Here is a 15,913-nt window from a genome sequence, read left to right as displayed (position 1 = left end):
CAGGCTCCCTGACTTCAGAGTATACTACAAAGCTACAATAATCAAGACAGTATGGTACTGGCACAAAAACATAAAGACAGATCAATGGAACAGGATAGAAAGCCCAGAGATAAACCCACGCACATATGGTCACCTTATCTTTGATAAAGGAGGCAGGAATGTACAGTGGAGAAAGGACAGCCTCTTCAGTAAGTGGTGCTGGGAAAACTGGACAGGTACATGTAAAAGTATGAGATTAGATCACTCCCTAACACCATACACAAAAATAAGCTCAAAATAGATTAAATCTAAGGCCAGACACTATCAAACTCTTAGAGGAAAACATAGGCAGAACACTCTATGACATAAATCACAGCAAGATCCTTTTTGACCCACCTCCTAGAGAAATGGAAATAAAAACAAAAATAAACAAATGGGACCTAATGAAACTTCAAAGCTTTTGCACAGCAAAGGAAACCATAAACAAGACCAAAAGACAGCCCTCAGAATGGGAGAAAATATTTGCCAATGAAGCAACTGACAAAGGATTAGTCTCCAAAATTTATAAGCAGCTCATGCAGCTCAATAACAAAAAAACAAACAACCCAATCCAAAAATGGGCAGAAGACCTAAATAGACATTTCTCCAAAGAAGACATACAGACTGCCAACAAACACATGAAAGTATGCTCAACATCATTAATCATTAGAGAAATGCAAATCAAAACTACAATGAGATATCATCTCACACCTGTCAGAATGGCCATCATCAAAAATTCTAGAAACAATAAATGCTGGAGAGGGTGTGGAGAAAAGGGAACACTCTTGCACTGCTGGTGGGAATGTGAATTGGTACAACCACTATGGAGAACAGTATGGAGGTTCCTTAAAAATCTACAAATAGAACTACCATATGACCCAGCAATCCCACTACTAGGCATATACCCTGAGAAAACCATAATTCAAAAAGAGTCATGTACCAAAATGTTCATTGAAGCTCTATTTACAATAGCCCGGAGATGGAAACAACCTAAGTGTCCATCATCGGATGAATGGATAAAGAAGATGTGGCACATATATACAATGGAATATTACTCAGCCATAAAAAGAAACGAAATTGAGCTATTTGTAATGAGGTGGATAGACCTAGAGTCTGTCATACAGAGTGAAGTAAGTCAGAAAGAGAAAGACAAATACCGTATGCTAACACATATATATGGAATTTAAGAAAAAAAAATGTCATGAAGAACCTAGGGGTAAGACAGGAATAAAGACACAAACCTACTAGAGAATGGACTTGAGGATATGGGGAGGGGGAAGGGTAAGCTGTGACAAAGCGAGAGAGAGGCATGGACATATATACACTACCAAACGTAAAGTAGAAAGCTAGTGGGAAGAAGCCGCATAGCACAGGGAGATCAGCTCGGTGCTTTGTGACCACCTAGAGGGGTGGGATAGGGTGGGAGGGAGGGAGACAGAAGAGGGAAGAGTTATGGGAACATATGTATATGTATAACTGATTCACTTTGTTATAAAGCAGAAACTAACACACCATTGTAAAGCAATTATACTCCAATAAAGATGTAAAAAAACAAAACAAAACAAAAAAATGAATGGCGGCTTCTCATATTCTCATTGTTTTAAAAAAAATCCAAATATCATCTCAGAAAGACTTTCCTGCTGACTCATCTAAAGTAGCTTCATTTCCCCCCACCCCCATACTCTTTCTCGTATCACCCTATTTATTTCCTTCATTTTGATTATTCCTGTCTAAAATTAGCTATTTTCTCTGCCTTCTCTCAAGGTTCCATGGGGCCTGTGAACTTTTTTGCCTTAATCTTCTTCCTGTTTATATCTTCTCAAGAAGTTTATGGCTTATAGTAAGTGATGAACAAATATTAGATAAGGAATATTAATGAATCAATGTAGGTGATGGTGAAAATACTTTATATTCCAATACAAGAGACTGACCTCATTTGATTTTTGGTCTAAAAATATAATCATGTGGAGTGTGACTGGCAAGTGATGGGTGGGAGAGGCTTAGAGAACGATGTGAAGTCTCTTTCACTAATCCAGGTAACAAGTTGGGAGGACTTGAGTTAAGGCAAGATCAATGGGCACAAAGAGGAGGAGAAGAGAGAGGAAGTAGGAGTCACAGGATCTGGGGACAAGATAGAAGAAGAGCAGGGATAAAGTCCAGGCTTCTAATCACAGTGACCTGAGTGAATGGTGATATTATTGACTTAGTTTGAAAATCAGGGAAAGAACCAAATTTAAGATTTGTAATTGATAAAATTTGAGGGAGTCTGACTAGATTATGATAATCTCCCTTTCCTTTGAATTGACTCCCTTCTACAGGATGGGCTCCTAGTAACTATATTTTTTATATAATTTGGTCCCTTAGCCATAGCCTAGTGGTTCTGGAATGGTCATCTGATCCAATTTGAGTCAGTCAGACTCTCTTTCCCTGGAATTTGGAATTGGAGCTGATTGAAACCTAGTCAGTTTCTGGATCTGGTTAGAATTGAGGTAGCATAAATTCTCAAACTTTGGGGCTGTTCCTGTCTAATAGCAACAGAGAATGTCAGTTTATATACCAAGAGAGTGAAAATCAGATATGCAGAGAGAAACAAAAATGAGACATTGAAGAAAAAAGAGGGCTGCCTACATTTCTGAAGACTGTTCAGTTTCTGCTTAAAATACCCCAGAAGCCTAGATGCCTTTGATTTCCTAGAGATACTCCAGAACCCAGTAATCTAATATTCTTCCAACAAATTTCTCTTCTCTCTTTCTGACTAATTTGTTTTCTAAAACCTACATTCAAATAAAAAAAATATACACACATATGATTTATACACACATATGATTTATACATATATATATTATAAAAATATCAGAGAATTCATCATATTTTTCTTATAAAGAAGTGATATAATTCACTCTTCTTGCCTGAGTACTTTAAATCAATAAATACTTACTGAGACAAAATCTGACATGTACCAAGGAGAATTCAAAGATTGTATAACGTTTGGTCCCTGCCACAAAAAGTATTAGAAACTGTTTGACACCTGAAAAGTTAAATCATATAAATTTAATAATGATGTAATACAGAAGATGCCACAAGGCAATGGTATACATGATTCATTGCCAAATAGTTCAGACAATAATACTGTTGAGTTCAGAGGCCGAGGAGAGCCCAGAGCTGAGTGGACAGGTAAACTTCAGTAAGGAATGAGGACGGGGCTTAGAGCTTGAAGAACGGTTAGAGTTTGCACAGCCAGGCAGGAATGAGAAGGGAGTGAGGTTTCCTGCACTGGGAGGCCTCCCATGATCAAAAGCAGGTAGGGGAATTTTAGAGCCCAGAAGCCCAATAATCTTGATCTGAGAAGGATGCTGGACAAGTAGAAGTGACAGCAAAGAATGCTCAAGTCTGCAGAAAACAATTCAGCATTTTCTCCCAAATGGAAAATGCCCTTTGGCTCCCCCAAAGAAAAGGCCAGTTTCATGTGAACCTATTTTTCGCCTGCCTGCCTTTAAATTCACCTTGCCCAAAGGAGTCCTTAATCCAATGCCAGTGACTGGTGGCAGCTCCCAGGCAAATTACCAGATCCCAGAAATTTTGCTTCTGTTGTTTCTGTGGAACTAACCATGAAAGAAAACTCCCCAACAGAGGAGTGTCAACATCGGGAAATGTGCTGCACTCTCAGTATGTGGGACTGAACAGCTTGGGGAACAGGAAGGAGCTAACCGGGGACTTGGCAGCTAAGCCCCAGCGAGGGTAAACGGACTGGGAATGTGAGCCATGTGGAGTACATCAGGGCCAAGATGGCTAAATCTGCGCTGGCCGGTATATGACCCTGAAAGAAGGAAACCTTCATAAGCTGAAGCCCAGCTCAGCTCCCAGACACATGTGTAAGCAATACCACCCCCAACCTGCTCCTCGACACACAGGGTCAGTGTTCTCCCTAACAGAATGCAGATGGGGGAGTCTCCATTTGCCCAGCCAGGTCATACCAGCTTGGGCCTCAGCTTCCTCTTTAGAAACAGCAACACATTTCATAATGAATCTTTTAAGATACCAATTGTAAATACAAACAAACCCCAAATCCTGATCTGCTGCTGGAAGCTAGCATGATTAAAACAAAAGAAGAAAAAGAAAAAACTCGAACCTTCAAGATGGGTGTTGCAGTTTCCACTCCCGATGTATAATGTAATACTCATTTGGATTTTTTTTTTTTTTTTTTGGTTTTTAAAGATTTTTTTTTTCACCTACTTTCCAGAGAAAAAATTCTGATCCTTAGGCGTATTTATTCAAACCAAACTCTACTGTGAAAAGATCTGATTTGTCAGCATTTTTCCCCTTTCAGACATTTGGGTCATATTTTATAGGCACTTAAGCCACACAATCACCAACTGTCCCTGCCTTGTCCAGACATCAGCACCACTATTTCCATATGAATCTAGGTCAAGGCAATAGCAAAATGTTAAAAACCTGGCATGCCAGGAAAAAAGGAAAAGCAGCAGAGCTCAGACTCAGCTCCTGGCACAGCTCCCCAGTGTCACGTCGGCAAAGTTAGCAGTGACCCCACAGAGTCAGTCCTCACTATGACAGGGCCGGCATGTAAAAAACACATGGACAGCTGAAAAGTCCAGATTCCAATCAGGTTCCACTCTTCCAAATGCCATGAGTCTTTTCCCTCTCCTCTTTATACCCACTTACACATGAAGGGAAAAACAAAACGAAAAAAGAGAGAGACTTAGGCAAAGCTTATTAGCACATAAAAATCAATGGAACTGCACAGACTATTCTATACAGTGAAAAATTAATACATCCAATTAATTCTGAACTTTAATTAATTAATGTTTGTAAAGCACTTTGAGATTCTCGGATGAAAGATGGCCTAAGTGTATTTGGGTATTGTTTTGTGATGTCATTCTGGCACTTTGAGCTAAGGTGCCACATGGTAACATTATTAGCACGAATAATATAGCCACTCTCAATAAAAGAATCTCGGATGTAGTAGGGTCATTTAAATTTCTACATGTCAGTTTACATTCTGCAGAATACAGTAGTTGTGGAGAGGTTAGGAAGCTGGGAACACTCTACAATGCCTCAACGAGAGCACACTTACCATATCCAGGTATCTTTGAAAGAATGGGAAAATTGTTGGCATATGAATCATTCTACCTTAATTACTAGCTAATCCCGTTACATATTTCTGCTCCAGGTATACAAAATTACTCATTCTTTTTCACAATGCCCCACACTTTCCTACCCGTGTGCCTTTGCTCTGCTTTTTTCCCTGCATCAGGAGTGACCTTGTTCCCATCTCCCCTTATCTAAGTCCTGTCCATTCATCAGTGTCCATCTGAAGTGTCACCCTGCCATGAACCATCTCCCAAATCCCAGATGTTAGACTCCTTCAGTTTTTTTGAAGTCCCTTAACTCTACATTCAGGCCATTCTTAAGAAGTATAGTCTGTCAGGATGGTCATGCTTATTCTGCAGTGACATAAAACAACAATGTTTATTTTTCACTTATGGCAGGTCAGCAAGGAAGATGGAGTAACTTGTCTAAGGTAGAAGCTAATATACCACTGATGCAAAGCTTGCCCTGATTAGTATTAGGTCTTTTGAGAATATTTTGTAATGACCAAATATGAAGAATGAAACCAATATACAGATTCTGCAAGTTTAATTTCTCCGAGCTTAGAACGGGAAGGTTAATGTTTTCTGCTTTACAGATTATCTACTTTTCTCCCTGTTTTCTTCCCCTTTATTTTCTTTTCTATTGAATGATAACAACAAACAATAATTTCCTTCAAAAAGTAGCTAAAATTTCAGATGGAAATTACTTTTTGTCTTACTAAAACTTTAATATGGAGAAGTATACCTTAGGAAGTCGACATGTAAAACTAGCTCTCTTAGTGGATTAAAAGATCCAAGTGGCAAATGACTGTTTTGTATGTTTGCTTTGGTTTTTTATTTGCATTTTAGTGTTTTTTTGTTTTGTTTTGTTTTGTTTTGTTTTTGCGATACGTGGGCCTCTCACCGTTGTGGCCTCTCCCGTTGCGGAGCACAGGCTCTGGACGCGCAGACTCAGCGGCCATGGCTCACGGGCCCAGCCGCTCCGCGGCATGTGGGATCTTCCTGGTCCGGGACACGAACCCGTGTCCCCTGCATCGGCAGGCGGACTCTCAACCACTGCGCCAGCAGGGAAGTCCTTTAGTGGTTTTAAAAAAAATAATTACCAGTGTAGTTTGATCACTGAACACTATTATGTGAAAAGCAGAAATGCATAAAGAAGGAAATTAATCACGTGTGATCCTACCATGGAGTGATACCTTCTCACTGGTGTCCTCACATGGCCCTTTCTCTGTATGCACATATCCCTAGTGTCTCATCCTTTTCTTTTAGAACACCAGTCCTTTTGGTTTAGGGTCCCACTGTACTGGGCTCATTTTAACTTAATCACCGCTTTGAAGGCCCGGTCTCAATATGGTGACTTTCTGAAGTACTAGGATTTAGGACTTCAGTATATGAATTTGGGGGGAAACACAATTCAGTAGATAAGAACAATATAGCCCACTTCCAAAAATAATTGAATAATATTAATATTTTACATAGCATATCTGATATAAAACTTATCATGTTTTTAGTCCTCACAACTGTCTGATTTCAGGGACTCCTTTTTACAGAATTCCTTTCTTCCTTCCCTCTGTCTTCTCTTTTTCTCCTTCTCTCTCTCTCTCTCTCCTTCTATAGAATCTAAATTAAAACAACAACAATAATAGGAAGTACATGGAATGATATCTTCCACTCTACAGGTGTGAAGAAATAGAAGCACAGAGATCCACAGAGATTCTAAGTACTTTTCCAAGCTGGCATGAAGAGCCTCTAGTGTCGGCTGCTGTTTAAGAATAGGGAAAGCGAGAGAGTGGCATGGACATATATACACTACCAAACGTAAAATAGATAGCTAGTGGGAAGCAGCCGCATAGCACAGGGAGATCGGCTCATTGCTTTGTGACCACCTAGAGGGGTGGGATAGGGAGGGTGGGAGGGAGGGAGACGCAAGAGGGAAGAGATATGGGAACATATGTATATGTATAACTGATACACCTTGTTATAAAGCAGAAACTAACACACCATTGTAAAGCAATTATGCTCCAATAAAGATGTAAAAAAAAAAAAAATTGGGAAAGTGGAAGAGGACAGCAAGCAGGCACAATACGGAGCACATGCTGGCTTTTGGGATCTTAACGGCGAGTACAGCTCTCATTTCCCAGACCATCACAACCTCCATCACAGTAATAGAATTAGTGACATTCCTGGAACCCAAATCCACACATTTGAATCAAGGAGCACTGGAGGTTTCTCATGAGTGCCCTTCAATAATGGTCACTCTCATGCTCATCTCTTAGAATCCTTGTCTTGTACTTGCCTCAAAGGCTCCTCCAAAAGATGTTCCGTTTTCTTTGCTGTCATCACTTGGCAAGGCTATACACAATGTCCCCGTTTTACTCAAGTATTCATTTGGGTTAATGTCAGAGAACTCCTCTTTTCTGCTCAGATCCTATCACAAGGAAGTGAGAGGAAATACACTCTTCCTTAAGCGTACTCTGTTAGACCACAAGCAGAGGTTCTGGAGGTCTCAGATTCTTACAGATACAATTTGTATTTGACTGGCTCTTAATCACCACTACTACCACCCTAGATTGTAACAAAGTTCCTAGGAGTTTGGGCTCAAAGACAAAAGATTTACATGACACTGTACAATACCAGAATCAAAATAAATTCAGTTTTCTAACCAACTACTCTCCCTTTTTCAAGTTCGGGTAGTCTGATATCTTTCACTCATGTAGATTCTTTCGTCATCAGTTATGCTGTGAGAGAAGCTGGGAGCAGGGTATCATTCCCTAAATTCCCATCATCTTGGTCCCAAGAGGAATTGTTTCATTTTGTTATTGTTCTCTCTAGAGACTATTAGGGGCTATGCAAGTATGATTCCATCCCTGAAAACATGTCTATAAAAAACTGAATTTGCAGTAGCATGACAGTTAAGGGCACCATTGGAATCTTTCTATACAAAGCCATTTATGGGTCACATCTGCATCCAGTACAAGGATATGTATATTTAGCCTAAAATGTAGCAACCCCACATCATATCCAAGGAAGGTGGCAAAACACCCCAAAATACTGTTAAAACTTACCTTCAGATATGTTAAGCAGTCAAGTTATTTATCCAGGAATTAATGCATAGGACTTGTGAAAGGTGTACTACTCAATAAGGCTGTTTGGTTATACATCATGCATATGATCTCAAAATGCCATCATAACATGGATTTCCTAGTTATATTTTAATTGCATTCAAAACTTCACTCAACCACTTGTTATTCTATACGATTCAGATTGGAGGCCCCACCATCCATAAATGTGCCCTCTGACATGCTTCAGTCATAGTCTCTTCTCCATGTGTCTGGTTCAGCCTTTAGAGTAAAGCTAGCTGCTAGCTCATTGGATTGTTCATAGTACATGCTTAATTATACCTATGGAATAAATAAACATGAATGCAAGAGAAAAGGCAGGTTCAAAATAACATGATACCTTTCTATCTTGGAATACAATCAATATAAAGATATGACACTGGCCAGCTAACAGTATAAAATGAATGGGATTTTCAATCTACCCACCTCCCACTGGAGTTAAAAAGGCATCTTAGTTCCTAATTTTATCTTCACTTAAAGGTGATGAATTGAGATGGACTGGACTCCCCCACAAGTCACATCCTTTACCTAGTTCTAAGGTACATCTGAGCTGCTGTGGGTGGGGCTGGAGGCTGGAGGAGTAAGGCCTGGTGATGGGGGACAATGCGGAGGCGGGTCTCCACCACCTTTCTCTTTCCACCTTGAGCCCTGGAGAGAGGGTTGTCAGCATAGGTGTTATGAACCCTTTGATTCATAGCTTTCTCATCTGACTGCTCAATACTTTGGTGCTTTAATAAGACTCAGTTGAAAAGAGACTTCCTTCTTTTCACAAATTGAAAGAAAATCTGTTTGGACGTTTTTTAAGGGAAAGGGGACAACTTCTGGGTTTTCTTGCATTTTTTTTCTCTTTTACAGTTGTTTCTATCTCTTAGCAGCTCTCCACCTTGTATGTTAGTGTCAACTAACTGAATCTTTGGGGAATTAAATAAGGGAAATAATGAGAAAATATTTACATTTTAGATTCTTGCGCTTGAAGGTCCAAGTAGAACCCCACTCAACAGATGTTTTTCAGCAAGCAATTTTTTAAAAGTCAGCAATTGTAGGAATAAGTTAACATTATCTTTACACTGTTAGAGAAATCTCATCAAATGCTTATGTTTTTTTTTTTTTTTTTTTTTTTGCGGTACACGGGCCTCTCACTGCTGTGGCCTCTCCCGTTGCAGAGCACAGGCCCCGGATGCGCAGGCTCAGTGGCCATGGCTCACGGGCCCAGCCACTCTGCGGCATGTGGGATCCTCCCAGACCGGCGCACAAACCCATGTCCCCTGCATCGGCAGGCAGACTCTCAACCACTGCGCCACCAGGGAAGCCCTGCTAATGTATTTTTAAACTTTGCCTTTTTATTGAGGTATAATCTAAGTATAATAAAAGACAAAGGTCTAAACTTTTCAGTTCCATGAATTGACAATGTTGTAAACCTATAAAATTATCACCAAAAACAAGATATAGAACATTTCTATCACCACAAAAAGGGCCCTTCCCATTCCTTCCTAGTCAATTTTCCCCATCCCTAAGAGGAACTTTCTTATTTCTATCAACTTAGATTAGCTTTACCTGTTCCTTATCTCATTAAAATGTATATGTATTCTTCTATATTTGGCTTCTTTTGTTCAACCTAACGTTTTAGAGATCCATCCATTTTGCTGTATCAATAGTGTATTCATTTTCCTTACCAAGTAGTATTCCATTGTAGGAACACACCATAGTTTATCTAATTCTCCTGTTGATAGGGTGGTTTGCTCAGGTTTTGGCAGGTATGAATGAGGCTAATATGAATATTCTTTCATAAGCCTTTTTCTGTGAACACATGTCTATAATTCTTTGTGTAAATACCTGGGAGTAAAATTAATGAGTCATAAGGAATGTGTATACTTAACTTTAAAAAAAACTGCCAAACAAATTTTCAAAGTGGTATTACTTTACGCTTCCATCAGCAATGTATGAACATTCCAGTTTCTCCACATCCTCATCAACTTTTGGTATAGCCAGTATTTCTTACTCCAAAAACATCTATCCCCAAAGATATAAAAGTATATGTTATTATAGTTTTAATTTATATTTCTCTGATGACTAATGATATTGAGCAACTAATGATATTGAGTTCTATATGTTAATCACTTCTGTACTTTCTGTACTTTCTTTTGTAAAGTGTCTGTTCAAGTTGTTTACCCTAGGTGATTTGTATTTTTACTGTTTAATTATAGGAGTTTTATATATTCTGAATAAGGTCCTCTTTGAGATATATGTATTGGGGAAACTGTTCCAGGTTTGTGGCTTGTGTTTCATTTGCTTATGGTCTATATATTGATATACAGAAAGGTTTTAATTTGTGGCTTGTGTTTCATTTGCTTATGGTCTATATATTGATATACAGAAAGGTTTTAATTTTAATAATGTTCAACCTGTAATCTTTATGGTTATTGTTTGCTGTGTCATGCTTAAATATTATTTGGCTAACCCAACGTCATGAACATATTCTCCTATTGGCTTTTTGAGGCTTTATAATCTTAACTTTTACATTTAGAACTATATATCTCAATTTAATCTTTTGTGTATGGATGAGATAAGGGTCTATGTTCTATTTATATCCTTATATATATGTGTTGTTGTTCTACCATATTTCTTGTGATGGCTTCTTTCCTATATTTAAGATTTTATTTTGAGATAACTATAGCTTTATATAACTGTAGACTCACTTATGAAATAATAGAGATCCCATGTATCCTTTGCCATATTTCCCCTAATGGTAATATCTTGGAAAGATGTACTACAATATCACAACCAGGATACTGACACTGGTACAGTCAAGATTCAGAACATTTCCATTATCACAGGATCCCTTTTAGAGAGACACTCACTTCCACCCAACACCCTTAGCCCCTGGAAACCATTAATCTGTTCTCCATTTCTACAACTGTGTCATTTCAAGAATGATATATAAATGAAGTCATACAGTTTATAATCTTGGGATTGTCTTTTCACTCAGTGTAATTCTCTGCAGATTCATCCAAATTCAACCATAACTTTCCTGAGAGACTCTGCTCTGAATACCCCCATCTCCAATGTCCACTTCAAGAACTTTTGTTAAATAATGTCATAAAACTATTTCTCAGGCTTCCCTGGTGGTGCAGTGGTTGAGAATCTGCCTGCCCATGCAGGGGACACGGGTTCGAGCCATGGTCTGGGAAGATCCCACATGCCGCGGAGCAACTGGGCCCGTGAGCCACAACTACTGAGCCTGTGCGTCTGGAGCCTGTGCTCCACAACAAGAAAGCCTGCGATTGTGAGAGGCCCGCGCATCACGATGAAGAGTGGCCCCCACTTGCTGCAACTAGAGAAAGCCCTCGCACAGAAACGAAGACCCAACACAGGCAAAAATAAATAATACATAAATAATAAATTAAAAAAAAACTATTTCTCAGTAATGACTTATATCAGCCCTTTCTGGTACCTCTTCCTGAAATTATCTTTTCCAGAATTTCATCTAGCTGACTTCCTCTCAGCTCAGACATATAAGGCGTTCTTTGCCATCCTCTCTAGAATAGCTTCCCCACCAACACATCTGCCACGCTTGATCCGATTAACTGATTTGTTTTCTTTGTAGCACTCAATTATATCTGAAATTATTTATTTTCTGTTTTCCCCATTAGAGTGTAACACTGATAGGTTAGAATCCTTTTCTTCCTTGGGCCTCAGGACTTAAAATAGTCTTAAGCCTTCTTATAGTCTCAAAAAGTCAAATTCTCAAGACACGTTAGTAAATAAACCAATAGCAATATTTATGTTATGAGTATTTTCACTTTCCTCCAGATAAATGATGAGCAACATGAGTTCAAAGGTTTTTCTGACCTGAAGTCTGATGATAAACATTCAGAGTCAAAGAACAATTAGAATCTAGAGCTATAGTATTCACCTCTAAAATTTGCCTGAGGGAGTCAGAAAACTGGATTCAACATTTCTCACAGTTTGATTATATCTTGATTCATAGAGAAATGTGTATATTCCTAAGTACAGATATTCAAGAAATGTGGAATGACTCCAAGAGCCATATTAAACCTTTGATAAAAAATATATATAACTCCCTACATATAGAGCATCAGGTCTAATGGGGCTATACTGTCTGATTGAGCAAACTGGCAATCAAAGTGTCTAACCAGGATGGAAATCATTTTGAGATCATGATCATTAGTTTTTTTCCATGAAGTTAACTTTTTTATTCTCCTTAAGTATGAAAACAGAAAATTTGATTTCAAAAAATATAATTATGAAATAACATTATAATCGAGGATAATCACTTTCCAGTCTAAGCAGTGTTGGGAGCTTAGAGGCTGAGAGTGCTAGGCAACTGCAAGGCTCTCAGCTTCTCTCCTCAGTTTATCAGACTGCAGTAGCTTAATCAAGAGGAAGAATGGGTGTGGCACTGCCAAAATGTAGTATCAATAGATTTCAAGCTGAGTGCCTAACAAGCACTGCCATTAGAGTGTCATGTCACCTCTAACCTCCAGATAAAGAGTCTTGATTCTGAAAAGAAATATGGTCCTAAGAGCACCTAGTGATCCCCAGGAAGTTTTTAACTGTTAATACGTCAGATGTGGCAGGGCCTAGTAAGACCTTACTCAACTACCTCATTATAAGGGTCACCAGGAAGTTTTATCAGATGTATACTCTCTGAACTCCAATTTCCCCAACTGAGAAATGCAGCTCCCTCAAGCGTAGCCCCTTTTCCACACTTAATCTATATCACAGAATTCCCACAATAGCCATGGAAACCCTGATTTTCAACTGCAATCATCAGGTGTGCATTAGAATTTCAGGAATTTCTTTTCCATTTACTCTAGGGTTCTCTTAAAAATAACACAGCACTAACAGAAGAGAGAGAAGCTTAGAATAATCCATACAGTCATTTCCTGTGAAGAGGAAGAGAAAGAAGGAGGAGGAGGAGGAGAAAGGAAGGAAAGGAGGAGAAAGCCACTTAAGAGAGATACTTAGGACTTAAAGGGCCATCTGCTTTTGGAGAGTTATTACCCTCTCTTTTCCTATCTTCTAAGATCAATAAGACTAAAGCTCAATGTGTATGTCTCCTCCTTCAAGTGTCCTTGCCTCCCTCCAAATTTAGTAAATGTTTATGTGGTCCCTTATACTATTTATTATTATCAAAGTTTTCTGTTAACACTCATGCTTTTCTGTTTTGTCTCCACTACTAGACACATTTGCACTGTCTTTCCTACAATAGCATGTAAAATGGTCCTGGGACAACAGAATGTTCTCCATGAAGATTTTCCTCTTCATTGTTGGATTAGTTGCTTAGCTATCTTTCGCACTGCGCATTCTATTGTAGGATGTAGAGCTGCTTCTGTTTCTAGGTGTCCCACTGCTGCACACCTCACCCCACCACCATCCAAACCTCACTGAACTTAGACAGATTCCCACATCTGAATTTTAGACATCTCAGGAAAGGGTAGCCAAAAAAAAGTCTTTGTATGTTTTTAATATATTGGATGTGTTCTCTAGAGACCTTTACCCAAAGAGAATTGAAATACCTGAAATTCCCTCAGCAGGGTAACTCCTAATCCCTTTCCATTATTTTAGCTTCAGTGCCAAAGCTGTGAGGAAGAATTAAGTTGTCCCTTGTCCATATACTTTTGGGGGGATTCTCAGTGTTCTAGGGAGACTCATTTTAAAAAAAAGACACCTGTAGCTAGGTAGATTGTTTTTCTGTTGCTGTTATCAGCAATAAAAGAATTAACATTCTTTAATCAGATCTTCTAGCTCTGATTTTTTGAGGCAGGAGAGGAAAAAGAAAGACTTCGGGTTGGGAGGAACTTGAAAAGTACAAGTTTTTTACAAGGGTTTGGGTGCCTGACTCTGAAACTTGGTTTGGCCATAGCAGGTTCTCAATAAATGTTTCTGACTGAAGTAGAAATTCGTAATATTTGTTCTTGGTGAAAGTGTCGTAGTACTTTTTAAGAACAAAGATTTATGATTGCCTATACTATTGGCTGCTTTTAAAATCAAACCATTGTTCAAAATACTATGGCATCCTCTTGATGTGAAATTAGCATCCTTGAGGGTATTTTGTATGTACCAAAATTTCCGTTTCCGTCCCTAATCCTGTATATTTCTATAACCCTCAGCTTACATAATTGCCAATGAATGGTTGGTCATGCTCGCTACAGCTCTTTTAAAGAAAGACAGTGTGAGTATCCAATTTCTATCCTACTGAAATCAGTGAGGCAAAGCTCAGGTAAGGATGGCCTCAGAGGACATGTTAGGGATTAACTTGTATTCCTGGCGGTGGTGGAAGGACAAAAAGGTATACTAATGACCTACCTTCCTCCCCTGGGAATCCTGCCTGCAGATCTTACATGACTGGGCTCTTCCACGTTGGCTTATGGTGACTTCCAGCTCTTGGCAGAAAGAACTGAGAAGCCAATCCATAAATATTTACTACATCTATAATTTTCAGCATTTTAGTGGTCCACTTTTTCCAGTTGTCCAAATCTTCATTTTCATGGCTATTTTTCCCTTAAAGGGCAAAGAAAGAGCTCTCTCCTCAGCTCACTTACCAAGCCCAAGATACCTACCCTTCTCTCTCTGAGATCACCTCAAAGAATAGTTTCAATTCTAGGAATATGAAGCATCTCACTCACATTTAGCCTTCCCAATGTTCAAAATGTTGTGTGCCCTATGTGTAAAATTTGGTGTTGTTTTTACTTTAGAAGTGGCCTGAAAATGATGAGACCCTAGCCCCTCCTATCGTCACAGACATAGTCTATTTATATAAAGGACATTATTATGTTAGTCACTGTGTTATCCGCTTCTAAGATGCCTCCATTTTAAAAACACAACATAGGGCTTCCCTGGTGGCGCAGTGGTTAAGAATCCACCTGCCAATGCAGGGGACACGGGTTCGAGCCCTGGTCCGGGAAGATCCCACATGCCGCGGAGCAACTGAGCCTGTGCACCACAACTACTGAGCCCACGTGCCACAATTACTTAAGCCCACACGCCTAGAGCCCGTGCTCCACAAAAAGAGAAGCCACCGCAATGAGAAGCCCACACACTGCAACGAAGAGTAGCCCCTGCTCACCACAACTAGAGAAAGCCTGCGCGCAGCAACAAAGACCCAACACAGCCAATAATTTAAAAAAAAAAGAATTATTAAAAAAAAAATAAAGTGCATATTCAGCATTTAAAAAATAAAATAAAAACACAACCTAAGTTTGACCTGTCCAAATTGTCTCTGAAAATACAAATAAGAAAAAAATCTCCCAGGTTTTCTCACACTTTTCATTTCCCCTCTAAGATTTTGTCACACTTATTCCTAATGGTCCCACCTCTCTTCCCTCACCAGGGTCCCTTGCTGCCTCTTCTCCCTGACTCAAGCATAAATAAAGATTCTTGGATATTCTTGGGACAGAGGCAGCCTCAGGCTCTCCACAAAACTTTACCAAAATGTAAATTGTAAAACATAAAAGAAAATAATGACAGAAAATACAGATAACTTAAAAAATAGTCATATTTTCAACATGTAAGTTTTTTATTTCCAGGATTCCAATAAAAGGAGAGCAGGGCCTTACTAGCTGAGTATAAGGGGCTCCTCTTAGATAAAAATACTTCATCTGGGAATTGTTGGTGTAACTCCAGTGATGGCTTTTTCTTCCCTCC

The sequence above is a fragment of the Hyperoodon ampullatus genome (assembly GCF_949752795.1).
Source record: "Hyperoodon ampullatus genome assembly, chromosome: 15".
In the NCBI taxonomy this organism is placed as follows: Eukaryota; Metazoa; Chordata; class Mammalia; order Artiodactyla; family Ziphiidae; genus Hyperoodon; species Hyperoodon ampullatus.
Note: the sequence above shows the minus strand (reverse complement) of the source record.